Source organism: Dipteris shenzhenensis, chromosome 31, assembly GCF_047967505.1.
Source record: "Dipteris shenzhenensis isolate YYH24624 ecotype China chromosome 31, Dip_SZ_1.0, whole genome shotgun sequence".
Classification (NCBI taxonomy): Eukaryota; Viridiplantae; Streptophyta; class Polypodiopsida; order Gleicheniales; family Dipteridaceae; genus Dipteris; species Dipteris shenzhenensis.
This window is the reverse complement of record NC_141626.1, coordinates 13008479-13014974: the sequence shown is the minus strand read 5'-3', so window position 1 is coordinate 13014974 and position 6496 is coordinate 13008479.

Here is a 6496-nt window from a genome sequence, read left to right as displayed (position 1 = left end):
TCAAACGCGCCTTTAATTCCTCTCTATCTAGCCTTGGAGCAAGCTTTGGAGCAGCTGTCACGAAAACGTGACACATCCTTGCATTAAATTGCAGCCATTTCTAGACTCGAGAGATTTCTTTTTCTTCATCTTGCCACGCGCCCATGTTTGCAGGGTCCAGACGCCCATCATAAGCATGCACTAAAGCTACATTGACAGTCGAGCTTTTTGTTAAGCCTAGTCTTCAACAGTCGCCATTGGGGAGACAGACTATACACATCGCCTCCGACCCTCTGTGACCTGCGGACAGTTCCACAGTCCTGCAGTCTTCAATAGCACTGCCACCCTTGGGAGAACCAGTCATGCAACGCATAACCCTTTAGAGACCTTAGTAGTATCTCTTCTGTTGTGCGACCCCATCTGTGGATCTGCAGTCATCTGCAATATTTCGATCAGTGCGCCATCTTGGATTTCGAAGCCTCTAGCCCTTTGACTTCGTGAGCAGTGCAGCCCTACAGTTTCAATACAAAGTGGCCACCTCCATTGCCTCTGCACAACTACAGTCGTCGACAACAATAGCCTCTGGCTCTCGAGCCTGTTAATGCAAACAGCGACTGATTTCGTGCTGCCGCCCTTGGGAAAATAACCCTTCCAAAGGTCCTTTAAAGGATTTATTTTATTTTATTAAAAAAAAAGAGAGAGCGCTCTAAGGTTCTCAAAAAGAATACATTTTTCAATTTGCAACACGAAGTATGAGGCCGTTTCACCGACCATCAAAGGCGTTATTAAAAAAAAGAGAGAAGAAGAAAAAAGTAAAGCAAAATCTGAGAAGTTTGAATCAAGAAGGCAATTAGAACCACGAATCACCGAGCAATTAATTGGAGATCAGTCGAGCACAAAGACGACTACGAGCAACATTATTGGTCACATATCTCCCACTCTAGTCCTTTCTACCTTCGATCAAAGAGCGAGATAAGTGATTTCTTTAGCTTTGTATTTTATACACTTAGTATCTTTCGGCATCCATTTCGTACCATACACTTGAATTACACTTTCTCATCTGTTTAATTCTGATATACTTAGTATCTTTATTTTCCTCCGTTCCGCTTTATTTATACTTATCGCATTATCATGGCACATCAGCCACAACCACCCATGCTCCAAGAGCAGTTAGATGCACTTCAGGAACAGTTGGCCAATGAGTGTAAGCATAGGGAGAGATTGGAAAAGAGAATGAATGGTGAGAAAAGGAAGAGACACTCATCTGACGATGATACTATTATCAGGACAGTCAAAGCCACACTAAGAGCACAAAATTCGAGAAGGAGAATAAGATAAGTAGAAAAGCTTTCTCATTTTAAAATTCGGATGGAAAGAAAGAAGCACGCATTGTCTTGTCTTGGATCAGTCAACTAGATGATTATTTTTTAGGGGAGAAATTCTCTTAAAAAGACAAGATTAAATGTGCTGCAAATCATTTAGGAGAGAGTGCTGCACTTTGGTGGAACATCACTAAGCACAGTAAAAGGCGACCAAAATCTTGAAAGTCTTTTCAAAAGCTCATCAAGAGAGATTTTCTTCCCTCACATTTCAAAGCAAAAGCTAGACAACAGTGGGATACTTTCAGGCAGTTTGATAAGGAAACGATTTCCACATATATTGATAGATTTTGGCAAACGTTGATCCAATTACAATCCTTAGAGAAAGTTAATGAGCGAGATCAATGCAAGAAGTATGTGGTAGGTCTAAAGTCTAAGATGAGAGCTGAGATTAACATGTTTCATCCTCGCTCACTGAGTTCTGCAATTTCTCTTGCAATGAATCGTGAAAGAAAGAATGGGATCCCAAAAGAAGGGAAAGATTTAGAACGGCATGTACCTTTCCATAAGAAAAAGAGATTTAATAAAAAGCCCTTCTTTAAATCTAAAAATGGTTTTGTTCCACAGAAAACAGATTCTTCTTCGAAGCCAAACGGTGGGAATTTTCCAAAGAAAGAAATAAGGTGTTTCAAGTGCAACAAGGTGGGACACATAGCCACTGAGTGTCCTTAGAAAGAAGACCTCGACGGCGAAAGTGCACATGATTGACGATGAAGCAGCCAAGCAAGAGGGAGGTAAGTATAATTGTCATGCTCTTCTAAAAATGAAAGGTTTCATTAATGGCAAAGAGGTTGTTATTTTGCATGACGATGGTAGTACACATGATTTCATTTTGAAAAGAACGTTAGCAAAGCTAAACCTAGAGTCTTTCCCATCTAACTATAAGGTCCAAGCTGCTTTTACCAAAACAAAGTACAATTGCACTAGAGAAGTCAAGACTCTTGATATCTCAATCGAACCCTACAAGGATACACGAGACTTTCTAGTGGCACCCTTATAGGGAGTGGACATCATCTTAGGAATGCCATGGAGGCATCAATACAATCCTAAGATAGACTAGGATTCACATCAGATGTGGATTGAGAAGGACAGACAAGAAATATGTCTAAAAAGCTCAATGAAACCTGAGATCAGTCCTTTATTCAACCACACACAAGCCAAAAGTGCAATTCGAAAATGTGAGAAGACATATCTAATTTTGGTGAATACGGTAACGGCTACAAACACTAAGCCTACACACCAAAAGTTTCTTTCTTAATTTTTTGATTGTTTCTTAGAGGATTTGCTGCCTGAACTACCATGTTCTCGACTTGAAGATCATAGGATAGAAATCCTACCAGGCAATACTCCACCTTGCAAAGCTCCTTATAGAGTCAATCAGCTAGAACAAAAGGAAATTCAAAAGCAAGTGGAGTAACTGATAGAGAGAGGATTGATAAGACCTAATAGTTCTCCTCATGAAGCACCTGTCTTATTCGTCAAAAAGAAAAATGGAACCTATTGAATGTGCATAAACTATCGTGCACTAAACAAAATCACAATGAAGAACAAATATCCAATCCCTAGGATTGATGATCTTTTGGACAAATTGAAAGGGGCCAAGGTCTTCAGTAAGATAGATCTCAAATCCAGCTATCATCAAGTTTGTATGGTAGAAGAGGATATATACAAGACTGCCTTTAGAACTCAAACGGGACATTATGAGTTCCTAGTTATGCCTATTGGGCTAACTAATGCTCCAGCCACTTTTAGTAGAATGATGAACCGAATCTTTCTTAAACACCAAGATTGTGTGGTAGTATTCTTCGATGATATTTTGGTGTTTAGCAAAGACATTGAGGAGCATAAGGAACGTTTGAAGCTAGTCTTTTCACTTTTGAAAGAAAATCAATCGTACATAAATCCTGAAAAGAGCAGTTTCTTTCAAGATCAAATATAATATTTGGGTCACATTGTATCCGCCGATGGGATTCGAGTAGATCCAAAGAAGATTCAATGCATAGTCACATGGCCTAAACCTCGAGATATACATGAATTAAGATCATTCTTCGAATTGTGTAGCTTTTATAAAAAGTTTGTCAAGAATTTTGCATACATTGCACACCCATTGAAAGACCTTCTTAGAAAAGCTAAGCATTTCTTATGGACTGAGCATCAAGATAAATCTTTTATAGCTTTAAACGAAGCTCTTACCTAAGCTCCTGTGTTGCAATTACCTGATTTCTCTAGACCATTCTTTGTAGTTGTAACCGATGCTAGTGGATATGGAATTGGAGCCGTGCTTATGCAAGATGGTAATCCAATAGCATATGAGAGTCGAAAATTAAAACCAACGGAATGCAATTATAGTACATATGATAAAGAATTAACTGCTGTTGTGCATGCCTTACGAATGTCGAAACATGATTTGATGGGATCTGAGTTTCTTATCAAAACCGATCAGCAAAGTATCAAGCATTTGTTGACTCAGCCACTTATATCCCATAGGCATATCAAGTGGGCATCATTTATACAAAGTTTTCAGCCCATGATTCAGTATCAACCTGGAAAAGAGAATGCAGTTGCTGATGCTCTTAGCAAAAAGCCAAGTATTAATCACATCACTGCTGTAGAGACCCAGCCTTTCGAAGGTATAAAGAATTCTTATCAAGGGGTCCAGAGTTTTCCAATATATGGAACAAATTAGAGAATAATAATTGGAATCCTATGTTGGACTATTCATGCGATGATGGATACCTCTTTTATCAAAAGAAATTGTAATGGAGGAAATGCACCAACCACCATATATGGGACATAGGGGAGTGGCTGCCACTTTACAAGTGATAGCAAGAGAATTTCATTACCCTACTATAAGAAAAGATGTGGCTAAGTTTGTAGCCGAATGCATCACGTGTCAGAAGATCAAGAGTTACAAAGGAAAGACCCCAGGATTGCTAATGCCTTTGCCTATTCCTATGCAACCTTCGGAACAAATATCCATGGATTTCATAACAGGTTTTCCTACTACAGCGAATCAAAATGATATGATTTGGATGATAGTAGATCGCTTTAGTAAGCAAGCTTATTTCATCCCATGCAAGAAAACTTTAACAGCTCAGCAAGCTACACATTTATTCATCAACCGTATCTTTGTTCACCATGGCTTGCCAAAGATTATAGTGTCTGATCGAGATTTGAAGTTTTGCAGTAATTTCTGGACTGCATTATTTCATAATCTAGGCACTAAGTTAGATTCAGCTTATCATCCAGAATCGAATGGACAAACTGAAGTTACAAATAGTACTATTCTGGACATGATAAGAGCTTATGCGAGAAGTCAACCAAAGACTTGGGACAAATACATTCATCTCTTAGAGTTTGCTTATAATAATACTTCTCATTCTGCAACTGGAAGAGCACCCTTTGAGATTATCTATGGGAAGGTTTTACCTATTCCTATCACACGATTGACCCATAGAGTGGAGGCAGCAAATGCATTTACCCATGACTATCAAAATATTCTCAAAGAGGTTCGAGAAGCCATTGCAATAGCCCAAGAGAAATACACAAAACAAGTAAATAAGAAACGAAAACACATGCTTTTTAAAGAAGGTGATTATGTACTTCTTCGGATTGAGAAAAGAAGATTGACGAGTGAAATGGCTAGTAATCAAGAGGTCCCCATGTTTTTATGGATCATTCAAGGTAATTCAGAAAATCAATGATCTAGCTTATAGGCTTAAATTACCTAATAATTGGAAAATACATAATGCTTTCCATATCAGCCTCTTAAAGCCCTTCAAAGGACCTTTACCTATTCATCTTGTCTATGAAGAGGCCCCATTGATTGTTGATGAAGAATAAATTTTAGACCCGAATGCATTATTGATCATCAACAGACTTGGACCCGAAAAGGAAATGTCTACACTAAATACTTGCTCAAATTTAAGAATCATCCGAGAGATGATGCTCAGTGGATGCCTGAGCGGTACTTTCGAACTTTTCCAAACCTCCTTAGTTCCTATAATCAAACACGCAATTGAGGTCAGTTGCAATCCAAGCATAGGAGCGCACCGAACGCGGGGGGGGGGGGGGGGTCCTAGTGGATACTTTGTGTGATTAGTTGGGGATGCCCGACTAGCTGTGTTTTGCCATGCTAGATGGTCGGTATTGTGGGTGATTCCATGTTAATACTGATGTCACTAGTGTTATTGGTGTTGTGCTTGATTATTATGCTTTGAGTGCGGCTACGTTGGGATTGGTTGATTCGGTGATTCATTCAATCGATTGTTAATAACTAATGTAATTGGCGGCTTGAGTACAGTTGATGGAACTCACAGCGAGGATTGGAGTTAGTGCAAGGGTACCGATCGAGGTGTCGCATAGTGCATTATATATGGCCATGGGCCAATTTTGTATTTGTTTTATTATTACAAGTTTAAGCAATATATTTTATAGTGGACATAATTCATTTTTGGGTCCTAAGATGGCTATGTAAAGCAAATCCCTAATTTTTGGATGAGAGGGATAATTTTGGTTCTTTGGTGTTTTTATGAAATATCATAAATACTCTAGATGAGGAAGCGTGAGCCACTCATCTAGGGGGGGGAGATTGTACCCAGTCTATTGTCGTACTCGTGGTGTGATTGTGTTCTTCTTCTAAGTGGTGAATTTGTGTGTTAAAAAGAATTACCTTTTGGTTTCATAGTCAGACAATCAAAAGGTACATCGAAGGGCTCACAATAAGTGTTGTTCTTAAACCAATGGATCAACTCAAAAGCATGGTTTTTAACATTTCCTAACCTTTAGATCTATGTGTCTAGCCGATGGAGAACTCTCTACTCGCACACATGGTTGATGGCAATTTTTTTGGAAAGTACTCAACAAGAGTTGGTTTCTCGTTTTACGACTGTGGAACAATTAGGATCCTTCTTCCCTCAACCCCGTTGCTGTTGAACGGTTGGGAGATCCTGATGAGGTCAACTTAGATCCGATCCCCATGGATGGAAGGACAAGAGGACCTCATCTTAAGTTCTTCGAGCGTCGAAAATGTTGGAAGGTACCTTCCAAGCATGTCGTTGGATTTCCTCGAGGCTGTTGAGGGGGGCGTTGCATTGATGCACGGCTTGAAATAGCCCAAAACTCTCGGCATGGGAGTT